This window comes from Loxodonta africana, chromosome 6, assembly GCF_030014295.1.
Source record: "Loxodonta africana isolate mLoxAfr1 chromosome 6, mLoxAfr1.hap2, whole genome shotgun sequence".
Classification (NCBI taxonomy): domain Eukaryota; kingdom Metazoa; phylum Chordata; class Mammalia; order Proboscidea; family Elephantidae; genus Loxodonta; species Loxodonta africana.
Genome location: NC_087347.1, coordinates 99,580,897 through 99,605,069, shown reverse-complemented (window position 1 = coordinate 99,605,069; position 24,173 = coordinate 99,580,897). Strand labels below are relative to the sequence as shown.

The following is a 24,173-nucleotide window of genomic DNA, read 5'->3' as shown; positions in this document are numbered from 1 at the left end:
ATACACCTCACATGGTTGAGTAAGGATTTCTTGAGATGTTAATAGATGTAAAATGTGGCTGACAGTAGTATGCTCTGTGAAGACTCTATTGTTATAGTTAACACCATCCACATATTTACTTAGATATATATTTTTAAAAAACCAAACACTTATACCATTTACTGTTGTGGCTGCTTAAGTGCTTTATAAATATTAATTTAATAATAATTTAATAACAACCATATTTTTTGTTGTTAAGTGCTGTCAAGTTAATTTTGACTCATAGTGACCACATGTGACAAAGTAGAACTGCTCCATATGGTTTTCTAGGCTGTAATCTTTATTTTGGTAGGAGATTGCCAAGTCTTTCTTCCGTGGAGCCACTAGGTTGGTACAAACCACCAACCTTATGGTTAACAGCTGAATGCTTAACTATTGCACCACCAGGGCTCCTTAACAATCATATTAGCTAGGCACTGTTAGTATCCCCCTTTACAGACAAGGAAACTGAGACACAGAGAAGATCAGTAACTTGCCTAGGCCATACAACAAGTGGTGGCATTTCCTACTGTTATCTGTGAGTCCCCACTTGGAACAGACAGCCTTCTATAGCTACGACAATCCAATAGTCTGCACTCAAGGATGGCTTTCGTGCAGCTTCTCCTTCCTAGACAGTTACCCACTCTGTGCCAGGGTGCTATTCTACCATACAGTGGTGGTGCTTGATTTTTTTTTTATGATACCACAATCCATGTGTGTGTGTGTACATAGGTATACATTTGTGTTTAAGATTGCTTGTAAATGAGTTATTGTTTTGGTATTTTATTGCTTTCTCCATTTTAATATACAAGGCTTTTTTTTTTTTTTTGCTTGTTTTCCTTTTGAGATTTTAAACCTTAGAATTAGGCAGACCCAGGTTTAAGCTTACTATGTGTCATGGATTGAATTGTGCCCCCCCCCGCAAAAAAATATGGGACTTGGTTAAGCCATTATTCCCAGTATTGTGTGGTTGTCCTCCGTTTTGTGATTGTAATTTTATGTTGAGAGGACTAGGATGGGATTGTAACACTACCCTTACTCAGGTCACCTCCCTGATCCAAGGTAAAGGGAGTTTACCTGGGCTGTGGCCTGTACCACCTTGTATCTCTCAAGAAATAAAAGGAAAGGGAAGCAAGCAGAGAGTTGGGGACCTCATACCACCAAGAAAGCAGCATCAGGAGCAGAGCTCACTCCTTGGACCCAGGTCCCTGTACCTGAGAACCTTCTCAACCAGGGGAAGCCTTCCTCCAGAGCTGACAAAGAGAGAAAGCCTCCCCCTGGAGCCGATGCCCTGAATTTGGACTTGTAACCTACTAGACTGTGAGGAAATAAATTTCTGTTTGTTAAAGCCATCCACTTGTGGTATTTCTGTTCTGGCAGCACTAGATGACAAAGACACTATGTCTATTCTCCCTGAGCCACAGTGTTCTCATCTAGAAAATGAGAATACTAACGCCTGTATCATGGGGCTGTCTAAGGATCAAGATAGGTGACATTGCAAATTGTAAAGGCTGTATAAAGTATTTCGTATGTATTTCCTACTACATGTCAATGAGTTATTGTTCTTCCTATGATATCATTTTCTCCATTTTCAACACAAAACGTTTGGAATTTTGGTTTCTTCTTGTTCGTGGTGGTGGTAGCATTAAGACTCGCAACTAGGCAAACTTTTTATTTTTTTTGGGCTGTAATGGAAAGAGTGACTTTGAATTTGGGCTGTTTAGAATCAAATCCCAGAGCCTAAGTTGCCTCATAATAAATTGTGGTTGTTAATAGCTACCTTGTATTATAGTTGTGATCACCATTGTGTCTCCAGTCCCTGGCATGTAGTAAGCACCTAATGAATAGTGTTAAATAAGTAACTGACTGAATAAGTAGTTGAGAGGATTAAATGAGATTAAAGGATTTGTCATGGTGTTTGGCAGATAACAGATACACAAAATTACAGAACTTTTTATTGACGACTTAAAAATTATTAAATATATTTCTTGAGAATGTGTCAATAAACATGAAAAGAAAGAGTATAGTATTTATTTTAATTTTTTTTTTTTTGATTGCTAACATGTGGGGTTGCCATGAGTCAGAAACGATTCAACCACAATGGATTTTTTTTACTTATCATGGTATTATGAAGTATGGAGGGAAGAAATGAAAGAGAAAGCGATTGATTGAGTCCTAGTTTTAAGGTATATCTAAAAATTATCACTTCCAATAGGTTGCTTCCTACAGTGTCACTAGGAAGCTACTAATATGCTGATCCTCTCTGGTTCTTTCCCAGAGGCAGTGATATTTAGAAATGAAAAAAATATCAAGTAACATTTTTTAAATAGTTTTGAAAATCAACTTTAAGTAAATGTGTGTGCCCATATTATTTCTGTTACAGAGAGAAGAGGTACTCCCTTACAAGGACTCCTAAAGGCATAGAGCATCTGAAGATTTCCTGCCTCCACTACGTTGCTGGATCTCACAAGTCTTGTTATGTTTTCACCAGTTTCTCTCCAGAAGGTAGGAATTGTGTTTTCCCTCCACAGGTTGGTTTTCTTTTGTTGTTTAAACAGATTTTTTGTTTATGACCTATGGAAAGCATCTGACAACTACTGATTAAAGTACCAGATGTCTCCAAACAGAAAAGATTCAAACACATTGCCTCTAAAAAGTATTTCTATTATAAAATTAGTATATATTCATTTAAAAAAAAAAACAGATGAGACAATAAAAAAACAGTAATCCTGCCACCTGGAGATAACCACTCTTCACATTTTGTTGTATGTCTTTCTGATTTTATTGATATATATGTATATTATATATATATGTATCTATATAATTATGACTAGAAAAGATAAGATATAAATGCTTTTTGGCTAGCATACTTCTTTTACTTAGCAATTTATTGCAGCATTTTTCATGTCAATAAATATCATCCATGTCACCATTTTTAATACTTATATAATATTCCAGTTTAAGGATATATATATGTATTATATAATCATTTTCCTATTATTAAATATTTGGGTTGTTACCAGTTTGTGGCAAGCGTGACTTTAGTAAACGTCTCGGTACTTATGTCTGATGATTTTTTTAGGGAAGTTTCCAAAAGTAAATGTTGCAAAACCTTCGTTTCTAAGTATACTCTGATGAAACGGTTCCCTGGCATATAACTTAAGGAAACATTATCTATTACTCACTGTCTTAGAGAATACCAATGTACAGTAGTATACCAAGGTCTGAAAAATCAAATTTATTTGACCATGGAATCCTTTTTTAAAATAGTGTCTCTTAGCATTCCACTGAACACTTTGGAAAATGCTAGCTTATGGTATAATCATAAGAATGGAGTTAGTAGTTCAAAGAGTAAATATGTTAAGAGCTATATTAATTTATACTCCACTCATAGTATACAAAATTGCCACTTTCACTATAGGTATTACCTGTGTTTGTTTTCAAATAAATCTAATATGAGAACGGTGTATGGACTTTTAATTTTCATTTATTTGATTATTGATGAGATAAATATCTCTTTATTTTTTATTTGATCTTTTTATTTCTTTTAAGAATATCCTGTTCATACCCCATGCCTAATTTTTCTTCAGGTCTTTGATTTCTTTTTTTATCAATAAGAATGAGAAATCATATTAAGAATATTAACTCTGTAAATCATATGTGTTGTAATTATATCTTCCAGTTTTGTCATTTTTCAATATTTTGTTTATGATGTATTTGTTATGTGTGCTTTATTTTTGCCATATAAGGCTAGCATTTTTTATCAAGTTAGATCTGTTTTTCTTCTTCAAGGCTCCTGGTTTTGGTATGTATGTACATTAGTTTTGTACGTACATTGGCTTCATTTTTTTTTTTTTTAAAGTGTTTATTATGGCAAGTTTCAAACATAGATGAGTTGGCAGAATAGTATGATGAGCTTCCGCGTACCTCAGCCTGGCTTTGACAGGTAATCATTAATCCTCCTGTATTGTTTGGAAGCAAATGCTAGACATTATATCATTTCATCGGTTCATATTCCAATGTATGCATTCACTTCAACTGGTATTTTGCATCTGCCGCAGTTTGTCTTGCCAAAATCATTGATTTCTGCTACAGCACACTGAGATTTTGTCACGTATCAGCAGTACCTAATCTTAGTACCTAATTTATAATTTTAAAATAGTCTTATAAGGATTTAATTATACTAAATACTCGTGGCCAAAAATAAATAAATAAATAAAAGTGCTTCTCTCTCAAGGATAAAAATCAGAGCTAACGTACACATCTGTATAATCTATATGTTTTTTAAAAAATCTAAAGTTCTAGCTTTTTAGAGGCTGTAACTCTTTACATGGGGCGGTTCTACTCTGTCCTGTAGGGTCGCTATGAGTCGGAATCGACTCAACGGCACTGGGTAACTCTTTATCCCGTTATATAAATCTTATTTTTCTATCCTCAGTGATAGAGTACTGGTGTTTTTAAACTATTACTCCTTTCTCATATTCCCAGTTGAGGCTCCATGATCTGACATATTGTTCAGTTCATTGAAATCATTATTGAGGACCTATGGTGTGTCTGACATTATTTTGGGGGCTGTTAGATAAATAAAAAACAAACTAGTTCTGAACTGGGAGAGGACAGGAAAACTGGACAATTTCCTGGTAACTTTTAAATTAATTCTCATCAAAACTTCTATTTAAATGCATGAACAAAAGCCTATTACAAAGCCAGGTGGTTATTGCCCACACTTTTGGGATGTCTGTACTAGTACCCCCTTCCCTTAGCACAGATAAAAACAATTGAGTTTATTTAGATTTAAATTCTTATTAGAATGATTTCTCAATGCCATGTTGGCTATCACTTTGTATGTTTTAGATTTGCAAGACTACTTTCAAAAATGTCTTAGTTCTTCCAGGGCACCATGCCTGCAAGTCACGTTGCAGCCATTCATTCTAAGTAGTTTAATTGAATGCCCACTGTGGGAGAAAATAGCCAAAGCATGTAATCTTTTACTAAAAAATGCTGAAGGTGAGAATGCTCCACATCCAGGTGTATTTTAACTTGGAGGAGGAGGAAATGTTATAGGGCTTTAGTAGGAGAGGTCAGCCACAAGTCAGCTAGTTTTGGGAAGAGTTGATCAAAAATGGTTCTTGTAAGAGGAAGGAACTGTTCTTGTGGATTTGCAACCATTGTTTGGGCACTCTGGATTTTATCAAGAGGGAAGAAGAGGAACAGATAAGGGGCCGAAGTCACCTGCAAGAAGGAGTGGGGAGAAACAGCCACCAGGGACACAGAGAGGGCCACAGTAGAATATTCTTAGTGCTTCTGGGTCTTACACCACTCCATACGAGGCATTATGCTGGGTGCTGGGGATATAATGATAAACAGGACAGACATAGTTCCTGCTTTTATTAAATACAAAATTAAACAATTACTTATCTTACTTCAGTAATACAAAGTGATATAAGAACATATGTCAGGGAACCTCACATAGTCTGAGAGAATCAGGCAAAACATCTCTGAAGAAGGGACCCGAGGACTGAGTAGGATTTCACTAAGTAAAGCTGCACTGGGAAGTAGGAGTAGGCAAGGGCCTCATTATGACTTTCATGGCCCTGGACGCTTTTGCCTTCGTATTCCACTTCATCCATAATAAAATACCAAAATTTATATTTTAGAACTGCATTGGTATGAAGATGATGATGTTAGTGCTACATATTAAAACATTTTCTTTGATCCAGAAGTTCATTTTTTGTGTTTTTAAAACAAGTAAAAACATTTTCATGGACACTTTAAAGTATTGTGGATCCTAGGCTCTGTGCCTAATGGATAAGTCAACCCTGAGAGTGGGGGCCCTGGGACCTAGAACATTTCAGATGGAGGCAAAAGTATATGCAGAACCTTGGAGGGGTTTGCTTGCTCAGAAAGCTGAAAGGAGGCCAGCCTGGGTAGAGCAGAGATTGTAGAGGAGGTAGGGGGAGGGCATGAAGTGAGGCTGGTGAAACAGGCAGGAACCTGTAGGTAATATTTAAGTTTTGAACTTTCTCCTAAGAGTGATGGAAAGCCTCTGAGGGGTATATGTGTAGGTGTATGTATTTAAATCAAGTTAATATATGCACATGGTTAAAATTAATAGTTTTTTTGGCCCATCCGATAAATTTTCCCCATTTATCCAAGTAAAAGTAATATGCTTCTACCTTAAGCTTTTTTATTTATTACTTTAGGCATCGTGTATTTACTTCCTGAAGGAGGGAAACCCTGGTGGCATAGTGGTTAAGTGCTGCGGCTGCTAACCAAGAGGTCGGCAGTTCAAATCCGCCAGGCGCTCCTTGGAAGCTCTTTCAGGCAGTTCTAGTTGGTCCTATAGGGTCACTATGAGTCGGAATCAACTCGACAGCAGTGGGTTTGGTTTTTTTTTTTTTTAATATGAAGGAGGCGTTATATACTCACTCACCCCAACCCATCCCACCTCAACCTTTTTCCCTCCCCATAATCCTTCATTTAGTTTTTTCCCTATTTTCAGTTTCTTTGTTAATAACTATAGGTAGGCTAATATCTTTATTTCTTCTTCCGTTAACTGTAGTTGCTGCTTTGTGATTATCCTCTGCTAGATGAGGATATCCGTGCACCTACCTTCCATGTCAGCTTTTCTCCCTTCCTGCTGTGTCCTCTTCTTTCATTTTTGTGTTTCTAAAACTGATGCCACTTAAATCTCATAACCACAATTAAATATTTAAATTGTGTAAAAACGGCCTTTGCATGTGCTAGTCACTTTTCGTAGAGGGTAATAACCACATTACCACATGGCTTGATCCCTCTCTTTCTTAAATTCTTGACCCAAGTAAATTTTAAATTTTTTTAGCATTTCTAATTGCCTTTTGTTTTATCTTTATTTTCCTTTATCATAGTCCCAATTCTTTCTAACCCTTTGTTATATGAAACATTCTGGTGCATTTCTCTCTGTCCCCTCTACCCATCCCCTCCCTCTCCCAGAGCCTTGCAGCCTCTGGCTGCACAGCTGTCATCCAGGGGCTTCTCTTTCCTGCTCTTTTGGTTGGCGTTAATACATCATTAAACTATTCTTTAATGAATCATATCCCTTAGCAAATTCCTAAGAAAGAGTATATAGATGATAAATTTTGGGGGCCTTCATGTGTTTGAATTTTTCTTCATTTTATTCTCACTAGAGGTGTGTTCAGGTACTAACGTCAGAAAGTGCAAGCATGGGGACAGAACCCAACTAGAGGAAAGGGTGGAGGCAGGGTATGGAACAGCAATATTGTAGTGGGCAGAAAACACATGAAAAGGTGCTACTTTTTAACTATTTGATCTACATGAGACATTGTCTGAAAACTGTGATTTTATACTACTTTTACTAATTTCTTTTTATAATACTCTTAACAATCATCATTTTAAAAATTAAAGGAAAGACACCACGTTCAAAGAGTATTCCAAGGGGAAGCAATTGCTGCCCACCTAACTGCTTGCCATCTTAATTCTAGAATAATGTTTTGTCTGTTATTCTAGGATACAAATCATTTTCCTTCTGAATTTGGAAGGCAATGCTCCACCCTGTTCTAAAATCCAGCAACATTGGCCTGAATTAGCCCTTTGCAGGTCACCTGCTTTTTTGTGCTGATATTAAGGGAATAAAAAATAAATAAAACAGCAATGATAAAGATAACAGGTTATCAACAGATGAGAGATTTCAAATAAACTAATTATAAGGTAGAAAATAGAGCTTTGGGGCGCTACTCTTGTTTTTCTTGGTATTTTTCACATCCTTGTGATGTACCTAGGTATGAGCTTTTTCCATTCATCTTGCATTCAGTGGGTACTTTCATCTGGAGAATTGTATACTTCATGTCCAGAAAATTTTCTTATGTTACTTCTTCAGTAATATCATCCCCCTTTTCTGTTGTTTGTTCTTTCTTTCTGTAACATCTATTATTCTGTGATAGACCATTTGGACTAAACATCAAATGTTTTACCTTTCAGTGATAGTTTGTTTCTTTTTTATCTTTTCCTGGCAATGCTCTCAATTTGTGAAATAAAACAAAATTCATAGGAGGGTTGAAATATACAATTATTTTATTTTCCAAGAATTCTTTCATATTATCTGTGGTTTTTGTTTGTTTGTTGTTTGTTTACTTGTATTTTAAGCTAAAGAAGGTAGTGATAAAAACATAGATTCTAGAGCCAGAATACCTGAGTTTGAATCTTCCACATTTAGTAACTCTGTGACCTGAGCAGTTTTAACATCTCTGTCTCTGACCTCATCTAAAATGGAGACAATAATAATATGACTATCTCAGGGTTATGAGGATTAAATGAATTAATAAAATACTAAGGATAATATCTAGACAATAGTAAGCTTTACACTGTTTGCTGCTATTATTACTGTCATCATCATCATGATTATTATGTTATGGATATGATATTTTCTCACAGTCCCTGAGCTAGAGTTCTTTTTAAAGTTCACTTTTTTCTCTCCTAAATTACTAGATTCCTTCTGTTTGCTTATTTTTATATCTCTTTTTTATACAGGAGGCTTTCTTTAAGTATCTGGTGATCCTTGTTTACAGGTTCATACTTAAGTGAGGCAGTAAACAGCTGATTGGGAGCTTTGCATATGAAAGCAGCATTTCCTGACCTCAGATGCTTTAGGGTGATGGGGGGAGGGGGCGTTGTTTAGCCATTACAGTGAGGAGTCCCCTATTGCCAAAAGACAAAACTTTGCTCCAGGATTTATCTATTTCTTCTAAGAGGAATCCTTTTTTGTTTGCTTGAGGAATCAATGTCTTGCATCAGTGGATGGGGATGCCAGCTGTTTCTTATTCAAACATTCGGTTAATCTTCCCATTTTTAGCCCTACTTCTCACTTCCACTCTCACTGCTGCCCTGTTACCAGGCATCTCTGCACCCGCCTCTCTGTGGTTCTACAGGTTGATGGATCTCCCCATTTTAGCTTTTACCATTCCGTTTGTACTCTAGGCTGAGGCTTCCTCTGCTCCATTTCAGTGTTTCCTCTGTCTCTTTTTTCTACTTTATATTATATTAGCTCATTTCAAATTTCTCCTCTGTTGATGGCCTATCTGCCATCTTTATTGTTGTCGCATTATTTATGTTTTATTCCCTTAATACCATTTTAATGAGTCTTAAAAGAAGCAAAAATGTGTGTGAAGTCAGAAAAATGACAAAATGAAATGACATTTTACAAAGATCACTGTCGCTAGAGTTAGAATTATAGCAGCATAAACTAATAGACTAGGTTTTCCTGTATTTAATTTTGTGATACTTATAGCACTTAGGACAAGGTTTAGGTAATAAAACTTTTTATTAAAATAATGTTAGATAAAAACAAAGGAATGAATCAACATTTAAAGGAAAACAATCATCTAGGAATAAGTTAAGAAGCCCTGGTGGCGCAAGGGAACGCACCCAGCAGCTCTGCAGGAGAAAAGACCTGGTGATCTGCTATTGTAAAGATTACGGCCTAGGAGACAATGTGAGGCAGGTCTGTTCTGTCCATTAGGGTCACTATGAATAGGAATCCACTCGAAGGCACACAACGACAACAACAGGAGTAAGTTAAATACTTTATCCTACTAGAAGAAAAATATAATTATTTCCCAGGCTAAAATTAAAGTCAACATTTCTGACTTGTTTTCAGAAACAACCTAATCTCGACCTACTCTAGCATTGCTTTTGTTTATCACCTGATCCCAGCTTATGTCTTCATCTTGAATATAAATGTTATTTAGCATTGAATAGCAATAAATTAGCCCTAAGCCAGCCTTCTGCTTCTTAAAGTTTGTAATTTTTTTGTCATTAGTTTACAACAATGAGGATGAAAATACTATCCCGTAGGATAGCTATGATGACTACAATGAGATAAAATATACGATGTTCGTTTTTTCCCTTCTTTCTTCATTCTATAGACTCATTTCTAAGCCACCTCTAGAATATCTCTAAAACTAGATTAAATTCCCTAATCTGGATCCCCCAACCTGGTACTTTAAAAAGTGACTACTGCCAATTAGTAGAATGTTACCTGTAAAAATTGTTTTTCCTACATTCTTGCCATTATAAGCAGCTACTTGTGTGCTTGATTAAAAGATATTTGGGAGCTTTAATACTGTTTTAAAAAATTTATTATAGCCAGTTCTATCAATCTCTTTTGATAATATGAATAATCTGTCAAAATTCTCTCTCTGTAAATCCTAGTCATTTAAATGCGGTTTTTCAGTGTTACCCATCTTAAGTCATCCTGTGGACATGTGTGTGATTTCCCTTTAGTGTATGAGATAGATTAAGAAAAATACACTTAGGCAAGTTGCTTTCATTTCTGTCTCCCTTACAAAGAACTAAGCATGTATAAAAATTATGTCTGTAGCAGAGTTTTATTACAGATTATTAAGGTCTGTCATTTTGCTGAGAAAGATATTTGTATTTGCTTCTTGTCCTTCACATAATAATTTGGGGAGGGAATGAGAAGAGATTTTAAATCTATAACGTAATAAGCTCATTATAATTCAAGGAAAATAATAAAATCATAGTAAAGATCATTCTAAGCTTCAAAGTAGCAGTATATAATTATAGCTAAAAGAAATTACAAAACCACTGTGCATTCTTCATAATTAAAACATAATGCAAGTCCTCTGTGTCTCTTCTCGTATAAATAAGATCGTAATTTCAGATATCCTTAGCATATCTATTTGTCTTTATTGTATGTGCAAGTTATAGTTTCTGATTATTACTAGCTACTGCAGAATTTTTCCGAAATTGCATATGCTTTTTTATTAACAATACATTTATTTTTATCTATTCCCGACGGTTCAGTATGTATACACATATTCACACACGAGAGAGTAGTAAAAACAAAAGACATTTTATTAAGTAAATAACACTTCCCGAAGGTTTTATTCAGTTTACATAATAGATGAGAAATTCATTTTTAGGGCACTATCTTCTGTGTTATGTAGGAATTATTTTAAAAATCATATTATGCTGGTTTTGTTTTTATAATTTGAGCGTTGTGTTACGATTTCTTGGTGGCTTTCCTCTTTTTTTTTTTTTCCTATTCATAGTATTCAAAGTAGTCCATGTGACCTAGATATTGAGAATCGAGGTAGAGTGTGCTGCATTGCTGATACTTACTGTGAAACCTCAGAAACATTGTGGTTCCACATGCTAAAATTTCAAGGTACACACTGTCTAACATTGCCAAAAATCTGTGCAATCTTATTTTTAAGCATTAATAATTATTTTAAAATATTACATTCAAATTTTAAAAACCAATGCTATTATATTGCAGTTAAAAATGCATACATAATCAGTGTTTATTTTTTTAATTTTAGATCATGCTGGATACGGCTCATTATGGGTTTTTCTCCCATTATTTACCATGTGTCTAGAATTGTAGTACTCTGTTAATTTAAATTTATTTAGATTAAGGTGTGATTAGTCTATTGCCATTTCCTATTGTTGGATGAAGTCTTAAATAATTAAAAAATATCTAGAGTCTACATTATAGAATTATGTTTATCAAGAGACGTTAAATGTATCATCTGACAATTTGGTATAGAGCATCTCGTCCAAAAAATCAGGTTTTTACATTCAGGAAGCCATATTCTCCTAGTGTGGAAAGCTGTTTCATCCTTTAATAAGTAAAGCTCAGAAAGGAAAGCATTGAATGAGTTAAGGCACCTGCACAGGTGACTGACTTTCAAGTAGAGAATCGTGTATATGCTGAAAGAATTTGATTTATTTTCTCTTGTTGCAAAAATATTATAAAATAGAAGAAATGGCAAATTACGTCACAGTTCTCAGCTGAGACGATTAAAGCACAGATGTGCTGAAGATCAGCTCTGCAGTTTTGTCTACCCTCTTGGTGACAGAGAGAAGACTAGCACTCCAAACTCATAGGATTTTTTTGTATGCCAGGAAGAATTAAAAAGTACCAGGACAGATGACCAGAAATCTGTATTGAGAAGTATAAGGCCATAAACTGAAAACTCAGTGCCTAGAGTCGAATCTAAAGTGCTAGGAAAAGACAGAAGCAAAAGAGGACTGCAGCTGGGTGAGACAGAAGCTGAACAGTATCAGAGGCAAGAAGCAGATGCCAGGGAATAATTCAGACCAAGACTCCAAACAGAGAGTAGGGTGCAGAGAAACAAATGCATATTAATACCTTTTTGGAGTAGGCATGGGGACTTATCAGGACTGGAAACTTAATTGAACAGTAAACTTAGCCTTGATTCATCTCCAGCTCCTGGTTGAATTTATTCTTCCTTTTTTCTAAATCAGTGTTTCTCTCAACTGGTGTTTCACAGAACAGTCTTTCAAAAGCTGTATCATGAAAGTAGAGGGAAGATAAGAGTCATCAGGTAAATTTCAAAAATTAAAAAATACACACACATACATATATACATATGTGTTGTTATTGTTAGCTGCCGTCACGTCGATTCTAACTCATGGTGACCCCATGTGTGCAGTGTAGAACTGCTTCATAGGGTTTTCAAGGCTGTGACCTTTCAGAAGCAGATCACCGGGCCTGTCTTCCAGGGCATCTCTGAGTGGTTTTGAACCACCAGCTTTTCAGCTAGTAGTTGAGCACTTAACCATATATGTATGTGTACATACATGTATAGGAAACCTTGGTGGCATAGTGGTTAATCAAAGTGCTAACCAAAAGGTTGGCAGTTCAAATCCACCAGGCGCTCCTTGGAAACTCTATGGGGCAGTTCTACTCTGACCGGTAGGGTTGCTATGAGTCAGAATCAACTCAACAGCAATGGGTTTGTTTTTTTTTTTTTAAATATAAGTACATGTATATGGCTCCTATGTCATCCAGCAAGCCATGTACATATATACGTACATATGTATACTTCATATTTCTCATGGAAATTCACAATGCCTCTTATCACATGAAAGCTTCTGGGTAGTCCTGATGGAAAAGAAATCTATAAACCCAACATTTCCCAAACTGTTTGACTATCTGCTATGGATTGAATTGTATCCCCCAAAAGATGTGCTGAAGTCCTAAACCCAGATACCTGTGAATATGACCTTGTTTGGAAATAGGATCTTTGAAGACATTGTCAGTTAACATGAGGTCATAACGGCGTAGGCTGGGTTCTAATCCAGTCTGAGTGTTGGCCTCATAAAAGAGTAGAAAAGACACAGAAAGACAGAGGAAGGACAGCCATATCAAGATTCATCTACAAGTGTCAAAATAAATAATAGCAGTAATGAAATATAATGCACTGAATAAGAATCCATCAATCCATACCAATATAAATGAATAAATAAATAAATGAACTCTTCATTGAGAAGAGTTGTTGTTGTTATTGTGTGCTGTCGAGTTGATTCTGACTCAAAGCAACCCTATGGGACAGAGTAGAACTACCCCATAGGGTTTCCTAGGCTGTAATCTTCATGGGAGCAGATTGCCAGGTCTTTTCTCCCGTGAAGCCCCTGGTGGGTTTGAACTGCCAACATTTTGGTCAGCAGCTGAGCACTTAACCATTATACCACCAAGGCTCCTATTTTAGAAGAGTACCAAATAGTAAATATAGAAGAGAAAATGGAGTAAGAAAATTATCAATGGGTGATAAAATTAGTGGGTAAAATTTTATATTAAATAGTTCAAAATATCTCCCCACAAATTATTAATTATAAAATGAATACCAGTAATTTGACAATGGAGAAGCTAATGGACATCACATTAACAATGTTATCAAAATTAGCACCACCAATACTGGATTAAACTAACATGTGCCTCCTGATACGATGCACTGAGAAAGACACAGCATCACCATCTCTGTAATTTCCCACCAAAATGTATAACCTAAATCTAATCATCAGTAAACAGGAGACAAACTCAGAATGAGGAAACATTTAGCAAAATAACTGGCTGCATTCTTCAAAAATGCCAAGGTCAGAAGAGACAAAGAAAGGCTGAGGAACTGTTCATTTAAAGGAAACTAAGGAAACTTAACAACTAAATATAATGTGTGATAATGAATTGAATCCTAGCCCAGGGGTTAAAAAAAGAAAAACACCATAAAATGTTATAATGGACGTTATTGGGACAGTTGTCAAAAATTGATTATGGACTGTAGGTTAGATATATTAATTTTCTTGATTTTGCTAGTTGTACCATGATTTTTTACCATGATTATGTAAGAGAACATCCATGGTCTATGAAAATGCACAATGAAGTATTTAGAGGTGAATAAGCACATTGCTCCAACTTACTTCCAGAATCCAGAAACGCAAATTGGATGGATGGGTGGGTGGATGGATGGATTGGTGGACGGATGGATGGATGGACAGATGGACTGGATGGGTGCGTGGGTGGGTGGGTGGATGGGTGGGCAGAGGGTGACAAAGCAAATAGGGCAAAATGTTGAGGAACGTGGATAAAAGGTTATGGAAGCTTTGCATCCTAATCTCGCAATCCTCTAAGTTTGAATTTATACTGAAATAAAAACTTGTAATACCTTTTTTTAACTACAGTGTCCCCCAACATGTCAGTTTGTCGTAATGTGGGGGTTTGTGTGTTGCTGTGATGCTGGAAGCTATGCTACCAGTATTCAGATGCCAGCAGGGTCACCCATGGAGGACAGGTTTCAACTGAGCTTCCAGACTAAGACAGACTAGGAAGAAGGACCCAGCAGTCTACTTCTGAAAAGCATTAACCAGTGAAAACCTTATGAATGGCAGCAGAACATTGTCTGATATAGTGCTGGAAGATGAGCCTCCGAGGTTGGAAGGCACTCAAAAGATGACTGGGAAAGAGCTGCCTCCTCAAAGTAGAGTCTACCTTAATGACATGAATGGAGTAAAGCTTTCGGGACCTTCATTTGCTGATTTGGCATGACTCAAAATGAGAAGAAACAGCTGCAAACATCCATTAATAATCGGAACCTGGAATGTATGAAGTATGAATCTAGGAAAATTGGAAATCGTCAAAAATGAAATGGAATGCATAAACATTGATATCCTAGGCATTAGTGAGCTGAAATGGACTGGTATTGGCCATTTTGAATCACACAATCATATAGTCTACTATGCTGGGAATGACAACTTTAAGAGGAATGGTGTTGCCTTCATCGTCAAAAAGAACATTTCAAGATCTATCCTGAAGTACAATGCTGTCAGTGATAGGATAATATCCATACGCCTACAAGGAAAACCAGTTAATACGACTATTATTCAAATTTACGCACCAACCACTAGGGCCAAAGATGAAGAAATAGATGATTTTTATCAGCTGCTGCAGTCTGAAATTGATCCAACATGCAATCAAGATGCATTGATAATTACTGGCGATTGGAATGTGAAAGTTGGAAACAAAGAAGAAGGATCAGTAGTTGGAAAATATGGCCTTGGTGATAGAAACAATGCCGGACATCGAATGATAGAATTTTGCAAGACCACTGACTTCTTCTTTGCAAATACCTTTTTTCACCAGCATAAACGGTGACTATACACATGGACCTCGCCAGATGGAACACACAGAAATCAAATTGACTGGAAAGAGACAATGGAAAACCTCAATATCATCAGTCAGAACAAGGCCAGGGGCCGACTGTGGAACAGACCATCAATTGCTCATATGCAAGTTCAAGCTGAGACTGAAGAAAATCAGAGCAAGTCGACGAGAGCCAAAATATGACCTTGAGTATATCCCACCTGAATTTAGAGACCATCTCAAGAACAGATTTGACGCATTGAACACTAGTGACCGAAGACCAGACAAGTTGTGGAATGACATCAAGGACATCATCCATGAAGAAAGCAAGAGGTCACTGAAATGACAGGAAAGAAAGAAAAGACCAAGGTGGATGTCAGAGGAGACTCTGAAACTTTTCTTGAGCGTCAAGCAGCTAAAGCAAAAGGAAGAATTGATGAAGTAAAAGAACTGAAGATTTCAAAGGGCCTCTCGAGAAGACAAAGTAAAGTATTATAATGACATGTGCAAAGAGCTGGAGATGGAAAACCAAAAGGGAAGAATGCGCTCGGCATTTCTCAAGCTGAAAGAACTGAAGAAAAAATTCAAGCCTCGACGGCACTGGGTCCTGAGTTTGGAGTTGCAATAGTGAAGGATTCTGTGGGGAAAATATTAAACGATGCAGGAAGCATCGAAAGAAGATGGAAGGAATACACAGAGTCATTATACCAAAAAGAATTAGTCGATATTCAACCATTTCAAGAGGTGGCATATGATCAGGAACCAATGGTAATGAAGGAAGAAGTCCAAGCTGCTCTGAAGGCATTGGCGAAAAACAAGGCTCCAGGAATTGATGGAGTATCAATAGAGATGTTTCAACAAACAGATGCAGCGCTGGAGGTGCTCATTCGTCTGTGCCAAGAAATATGGAAGACAGCTTCCTGGCCAACTGACTGGAAGAGATCCATATTTATGCCTATTCCCAAGAAAGGTGATCCAACCGAATGTGGAAATTATAGAACAATATCATTAATATCACACGCAAGCAAAATTTTGCTAAAGATCATTCAAAAACAGCTGTATCAGTATATGGACACGGAACTGCCAGAAATTCAGGCCGGTTTCAGAAGAGGATGTGGAACCAGGGATATCATTGCTGATGTCAGATGGATCCTGGCTGAAAGCAGAGAATACCAGAAGGATGTTTACCTGTGTTTTATTGACTATGCAAAGGCATTTGACTATGTGGATCATAACAAACTATGGATAACACTGCGAAGAATGGGAATTCCAGAACACTTAATTGTGCTCATGAGGAACCTTTACATGGATCAAGAGGCAGTTGTTCAGACAGAACAAGGGGATACTGATTGGTTTAAAGTCAGGAAAGGTGTGCCTCAGGGTTGTCTTCTTTCACCATACCTATTTAATCTGTATGCTGAACAAATAATCCGAGAAGCTGGACTATATGAAGAAGAATGGGGCATCAGGATTGGAGGAACACTCATTAACAACCTGCGTTATGCAGATGACACAACCTTGCTTGCTGAAAATGAAAAGTTACCTGAAGCACTTACTGATGAAGATCAAAGACCACAGCCTTCAGTATGGATTACACCTCAACATGAAGAAAACAAAAATCCTCACAACTGGACCAATGGGCAACATCATGATAAATGGAGAAAAGATTGAAGTTGCCAAGGATTTCATTTTACTTGGATCCACAATCAATAGCCATGGAAGCAGCAGTCAAGAAATCAAAAGATGCATTGCATTGGGCAAATCTGCTGCAAAGGACCTCTTCAAAGTGTTGAAGAGCAAAGATGTCACCCTGAAGACTAAGGTGCGCCTGACCCAAGCCATGGTATTTTCAATCACATCATGTGCATGTGAAAGCTAGACAATGAATAAGGAAGACTGAAGAAGAGTTGACGCCTTTGAATTGTGATGTTGGCAAAGAATACTGAATATACCATGGACTGCCAAAAGAACGAACAAATCTGTCTTGGAAGAAGTGCAGCCAGAATGCTCCTTGGAGGCAAGGATGGCAAGACTGCGTCTTACATACTTTGGACATGTTGTCAGGAGAAGGACATCACGCTTGGCAGAGTATAGCGTCAGCGGAAAAGAGGAAGACCCTCAACAAGGTGGATTGACACAGTGGCTGCAACAACGAGCTCAAGCATAACAACGATTGTAAGGATGGCGCAGGACCAGGCAGTGTTTCGTTCTGTTGTGCATAGGGTCGCTATGAGTCGGAACCGACTCAACAGCACCTAACAACAACAACATGCCCACTGGAATTTAAAGCCTATTTTACTGTAATGGGCCAAATTGTTCCAGATATATAAGAACAGAACATTCATGTTAGAAGGTCAAGCCTTAGAAATCTATCCTTCGTTTTTTATCCAAATTGATAAAATTATGAAGCAAAATTATTATGGTGACTAATGATGCCCCTTCTCCAAGAAAAGGTAATTTATAGTATATTTGTTAGCCATGTTAAATTCTTTATGTTAAATGTACCACATGAATTCAGGGTATTAATATTTTAAGTGAAGGCACTTAGAGAACATACACAGACAGCTATTGCAAAAGACACATAAAACCACTGTCCATTTTACCCCAACCCCCACCCTACCTGCTACGCATTTACTCATTATTCATCACCCACTTTACCTAGCCAATACAACTGTAAAGAAACATCCCTTCCTTTCTCTGTATTAAATCATGGTCAGCACTCTATAAAAGGGATAGATTATGTATTAAATTCAGAAATATGCTATTTAAAAAAGACTCTGTACTGAGAAATTGCCTAGTTTTTGACAATGGCTTTGTGGTATAAATTACTGTAGTATGTTTTTATTAAAAAATAGGATAATTATTAAAATATATATCCTGAATTTTCAATATTTTGAAAATTCACAATTTTTGAAAACCTAGCACAGTATATATATGTTTACATTTTGTTTTACTTCTTTTACCTCTCTCAAAGTGTAAGCTCCCCCACCTTCTTTGTACTGATCAGCTAAAAAAAAAACTGATCAGCTACATGGCCATTATTCCCAGAAATGTGATAGCAGAAGGCAAATACTACTCTGTGTGTGTGTGTGTGTGTGTGTGTGTGTGAAAATGAGAGTTGGTAAGTCAAATTCAGAGGACTATATTTTACTATAGTTTAATTTTTAAAAGATATCTACTATTTAGTAGATAATTAGGAGACAAAGACTCATAAATTCAGTTATTACCTACTATGTTTTTAGAATCTAAGAATCTAAAAGCAAAAGCATAGGTAAAAGGAGTACACTGAGTCAAGTATGTGTGAATATATGGATATGTTTTAAGCAGGACTTTAAAGTTATTTTGATGCTTCTGTGTAAGAAGGAATATTATTATCCTTAATAAAGACTTATTTCCACGTGGAAAATTTAATAGCTTTCTGAGGAAAGGTAAATGCATAAACATTTCAGCAAATGAATTGTTTTTATTTTCTGCTGAATCCTAGAGTTTTTTTTTTTTTTAACTCCACCAAGAATTTTATAGCCTACATTCTTGAGGAAAACATTTTAATAGTATTCTTGACCTTTTAACGACTATCTAATTTGTATGAGAAAATGGCCATGTGTCATCATGTAAAATTATTTTATAAAGTTAAATCTTGAAGGTCTTATTTACATCAGAAAGAATTCAGCACTAATATTAACCTACATCTTTCTTCCTCATTTCGATTTTTTTGCAAGAAAATAATTGCCTCACACCAAGATATGGAGCTAGAATTTTTATTGTAACATACTAAAAGAGAAAAATTTATTTTTGCTGTGTTTCTATAATCTGAATATAAGGTTATAGTGTATCAACAACCAGCAGTTGAGAAAAAAGAGCACCGTAGGAAGCTAGGCTGTAAATACTAGGTTAATTCCAGTGCTTCATGATTTTCAAAATTTTGCTAAACCTTCCCTAAATGGTCTGAACTTTCAGGAAGAAATTATTGGTATGCCCTTTTATAGCTTAGAGTAGGAAAGAAGGACATGGAATTTCAAATTGAGGCCTGCTTATTGTGTTAGATGGTTTACATCATCTTCTTACACTTTACGTGAGAGCCATTTTTGATTCTCTCCTCTCCCAGCTTGTGTGGGTTGAAAGAAATAACTCAAGAATGCAAAAGTAGATTTTTTCTTTCCTCCACCAGTATTATGATTCTCTTATACATCTAGTGACCTTCCTATAAAAATATTAGTATATAAATTCACCTTAGTGTTGGTGATTGACTGCCCTGCTGAAAAAGCTGCTTTGACTTGCATTCATTTGTTCATTTGGCATTCATTCAGTCAGTCAGTCAGTCGGCATAAATCATGTACACATGTGCCAGGTATTATGGTCGGACTAAGTTACAGGCATTGAAGATATAGTCCCCATTCTCAAGTTACTTAGAACAAGCGAAGTGAACATTGACAGTGCAGTATGATAAATATGCATACACGAGTAAGCACAATGCACTATGGGAGTGTAGATAAAGCTCCTGACCCATTCTGGGTAGTTGTGAAGGTCAATGACTCTTTTGTTTATTTCACGTTTATTGAGCACTAACCCCAAGCAGTGTGCTAAGTGTCTGGAATACAACCAGGAACAATATAAACATAATTCCTGCCCTTCTGGAACTTATGATCTTATGGGTTTCAGATGTTTCAAACAGTGGTTCTCAATCCTGGTTTGAACAGTACAATCACCTAGCCAAACTTCTCAAACTTGGCATAAGAATCACGTTGGGATCTTGTTAAAATGCAGATTCTTGCTCAGTAGGTCTGAACTGGGGCTTGAGATTCTGTATTAATAACAACAAGTCCCCAGGTAATGCAGATGCTGCTACTCCAAGGATCTCTTAAGTAGCAAAAACCTAAGGGCTTAAAAGAAAGTTACTGATCCCTATCTGCCCTCTCCCCGCCACCCCCAACTCAGAATTTCTGGGAATGGTGTGTTTTTAAAGCACTGGTATTTTTAAAAATCTAGTATGATTCTAATGTGCAGCTGTATTTGAAAACCACCAGTTTAGAAACTATTTGGAGAATGAGGTAATATCTAAGCCCATTCTTAATCTGAAATTTAACATTTCAGTTTTACCAGAAGAATCTTGTGTTTTAAGTCATGAAAGTTATTATCTTTGTCCAGGTTCAAATGACTTATTCTCAAGCAAAATTATTTCAAACCTTTAGTCTTTATTTGCACTTAATTAGATAGTAGTTCTAGTCCATAAGTTAATGTAAACTGATCAGCAGCTTGCTGAAGTTATTATAATTACTTCTAAAAAATACAGGCAAAAAAAGTATATAGTACAAAGAATTCTATTAAAAACATAGAACCCCAGGAACATTGCTCAAGAGAGAATAAAGAATTTCAATCTTTCTAATATTTAACAATTTAAGGTTGAAAGACTAGATTCTGATGACAGCAGTGCCACTGACTTTAGAGTAATTATTTAAACAATTTTTTCTAGCTAAAATTTTTTTTTTTCTTTTACGTTTTCATGAGTTGATATTGTGATACAAGACTTGATGATAGCTTTTTGTCTCTGGGAGTACAGCATGTTCCTCTGATAGGCAGCAAAAAAGAGTTTTCTCTCTCTTCCTCCTAGACTTTCTAGGCATATTAGCTTACACCTGATAACCCCTGGAGAAGCTTTTACCTGCCAGTACGCGTAGAATTAACGTTGTTCCTGGCTGCACAGTAATAGAGAAAGCCATTTCTGTCTATAGACTAACATGCCCTTGGGCTTTATGGAGTGCCATCATGGTATGACTATAGTTGGATACCTTCTTTCCATTCCATTTCTGCCCAAGGGCTGGTAGAATTGCTGAACCCTGAGCTGTTCTTGTCATTATACAAAATGACATTTTTATTAATTGTGATAAAATACAGAGAAAAAGGCATGTTTTAACTCCTTTTATGAATGCCCATTTTTTGGCCTTTACTCTCAATCCCTGCATGTGCGTGTACATATAAGCCATTTAGAAGAAAGTACAGCTCTTAAATACAAAATATAAATTTTAAAAAGTTGATTATTGATAACTTTGCTTTATTTTTATTAAATTGGGATGGTTTGGACCCCATGAATAAGAGTAGACCTTAGCCTTCTAATAGAATCACAATTGCATGTGACCTTGCCAGACCTTGAGTACATTAAGAAGGTAACCACCTGAAAATTGAGCAAAAGGCTCAATTTAATAATAAATACTTCTAAAGGGTCTATTTTTTTTTTTGGATACCTTCTTCTTAGCAATTTCATCAAACAGAGTATCTTTCATTGATCTTGATGAAATCTAATGAAAATGCAAAAAGAATTCTGTCTATAATGAAGCAACTTTTTAAGTCTTTGGAATTATCTTCTTATGAGCAAGAGCCTTAGAATAACTCATTCTCAGTCCCAGATCTTTTGCTTTGTCTTCCTTTACCCAATACAAAATAAAGGGACTAGAAACGAGAAAAAAAAAACAAGGGAAGCATCAAAATTCCAACTGTTACATGTTTTTTATATAGCAAATTGGGAATCTGATTCTGATTCATCTTTTCTTCTTCTTGAACAGAGAGAGAGATTGCCAAATACAAGAAACAGTGGAATTACAGAAATTAAGATGAAAGATAAGAGGATGGGGAAAATTAGCCAAGAGAACATGAGTTTAAGTGAAGTTAAATGGGAACTGCTAAGTGGAAGAGAATATGGTTGGGCTCAAGAAGTTTGAGGAGTTGGTATTTAAATGCCATGCAAAACGACGTAATAAAGAGTTGCTTGTACTTGAAGTTGATATGCTGGGACAATAATTGTTATTTTCTACAGTTCCACGTCTAATTTTCTACCAACTCTGTTGGCAGGGCAACTGAGGAAAAGTAATTTAGCCTGTGAGCAGTTATTCTGGTTAGCTCTCTGTAGTGTAATGAAGACCAGCATCTTATCTTTTAGTTACTTGCTGAAGTAAACACATGGTTTAACTGTATATAGTCCTTGCCTAATTTTTAAAAAAGAATTATATGTTGACATGACTGTAAGAACAGACGTTATTAAAAAAAAAAAAAAAAAGAAAGAAAAATCAGTACTATGATACCACAGGAAAGCAAAGAGCCCTATTTTTAAATAGGCTTAATTATTCAGAGCTTTCAGGGAGCGTCGGGAGAGAATATCTTTGATAAACCTTTTTTCTTTCCACTCATGATTTTGGTAGAATTTAGCCAACTCAGAGTATAGTAACTCTTGTTCAGTGACAGCATTGCATTACAGTTAGAAGTGCATATTGGATAACTCCATAATGATCTAACACAGTAATGATCCTTGTTAAGTTGGATCTGATGGGGGGAAAACAAACTTGTTCTTCTGTATTTGTTATTGAAAGGACAGGTTTTTAAAATACCACTTCGCTTTCATTTGTAATACATCATACCCATGACTTTTCCAATAATCTGTAAACCGTAAGACTTTTTAGATTAAACAGCATTAGAACCTTTAAGATTTTGAAAATTTTAAACTAACGGTATAGATATGGCATAAATATTGATCGTGGCTTAAGTTAAAAAATGGACAAGCTTCTGTATACATTTAAATCATCTTTTTGGAGACTCTGAGGCTCTGAAGCTAGTTACATGTATTAAAAGTTCCTTAATGAAAAAAAAAAAGCACAAACTAAATAAGTGACTCCTAAGAAATCAGCAGGTGACTGCATCTTTTTTTAAACATTTTCTGATTAGAATTATTCACAGCACTGGAATTGGCTTTGTGGCATCCCTCCAAACATTGTCCTTGCTCATTGCATTCCCTTTAAGTGATGAATCCAGGGTTACCTGACTTCAATAGTGACATAATATACTGACATGTTTGATTTGGATTGGAGTGACTTACTAGATGCCAATTTGCCAATGCCAAAATGTGGCAAAGCTTACTGTATTGTACACAGGGCCATTTACTTGTTTCAGACTAAACAAGTATGTTTGTACTTACATGTGTGTGCACACAAGTGAACGTGCATATGCCCATATATTTTGACTGCAAAGTCAGGTATTCTAAGTGCATATGTAGATATCTGTCTTGTTACTAGTCTTACTAAGGTGCTCATTTTTTTTTAACTTCCTTTAAATTGTAATTAATTAATCAGTGCTTACTGAACACTAAGTGTAATATACAGTTTAATGTGATATTAAAAGAAAAGGAAATTAAAGCCTATCCCTTGACCTTCCATTCAGGTATTTTCCAAGGCAGGAGAGCCTAAAGATAACAGGTCTGCTCCTTTGCCCTAGAGTTGAGGTGAGAAGAGAATACCTCCTCTCAGGACTGTGGGATACAGAGAAAAGTGATTTTCTAAGCAGATGTGCAAGTTGGTACAAGAGGCAGAAAATAACAATAATACAGATTATAATACTTTCTTTGAATTGTCATATCAAGCCTCCTTTTCACCATAGGTACATACGACTGTACTTACATTTTAGAGCAGTTCTTTTTTTATTTCTGTGTGTGCATTTTTTTCCTTAACATTAGAGAACAAAACTTTTAAATACTTGATCATTTGTCCAACTTAGCAGTATCACTTTGAATTCAATTTAACCTCTTAGCCACATTATTTAATGCCTGCCATGTACAGGTGTTATGTTAAGTAACGATCTCGAGTGTCACAGCCTTGCGCTTCTCTCTAATTTTAGCATATTCTCCAAAGTGTAATACATAGTATTTATGAAAATA

General features: G+C 36.1%; 1 protein-coding gene across 48 annotated transcripts in view; it reads left to right on the top strand.

Moving 5' to 3' along the window:
• Positions 1–24,173, top strand: part of MBD5 (methyl-CpG binding domain protein 5) — a 444,773-nt gene that overhangs the window by 287,958 nt on the left and 132,642 nt on the right. For all 48 annotated transcript variants that reach the window (XM_064287180.1, XM_064287215.1, XM_064287194.1 and 45 more), the window contains one exon: positions 2,402–2,523. The gene's annotated coding sequence lies outside the window, so the exon portion shown is untranslated. The remainder of the gene's footprint in view (positions 1–2,401; positions 2,524–24,173) is intronic.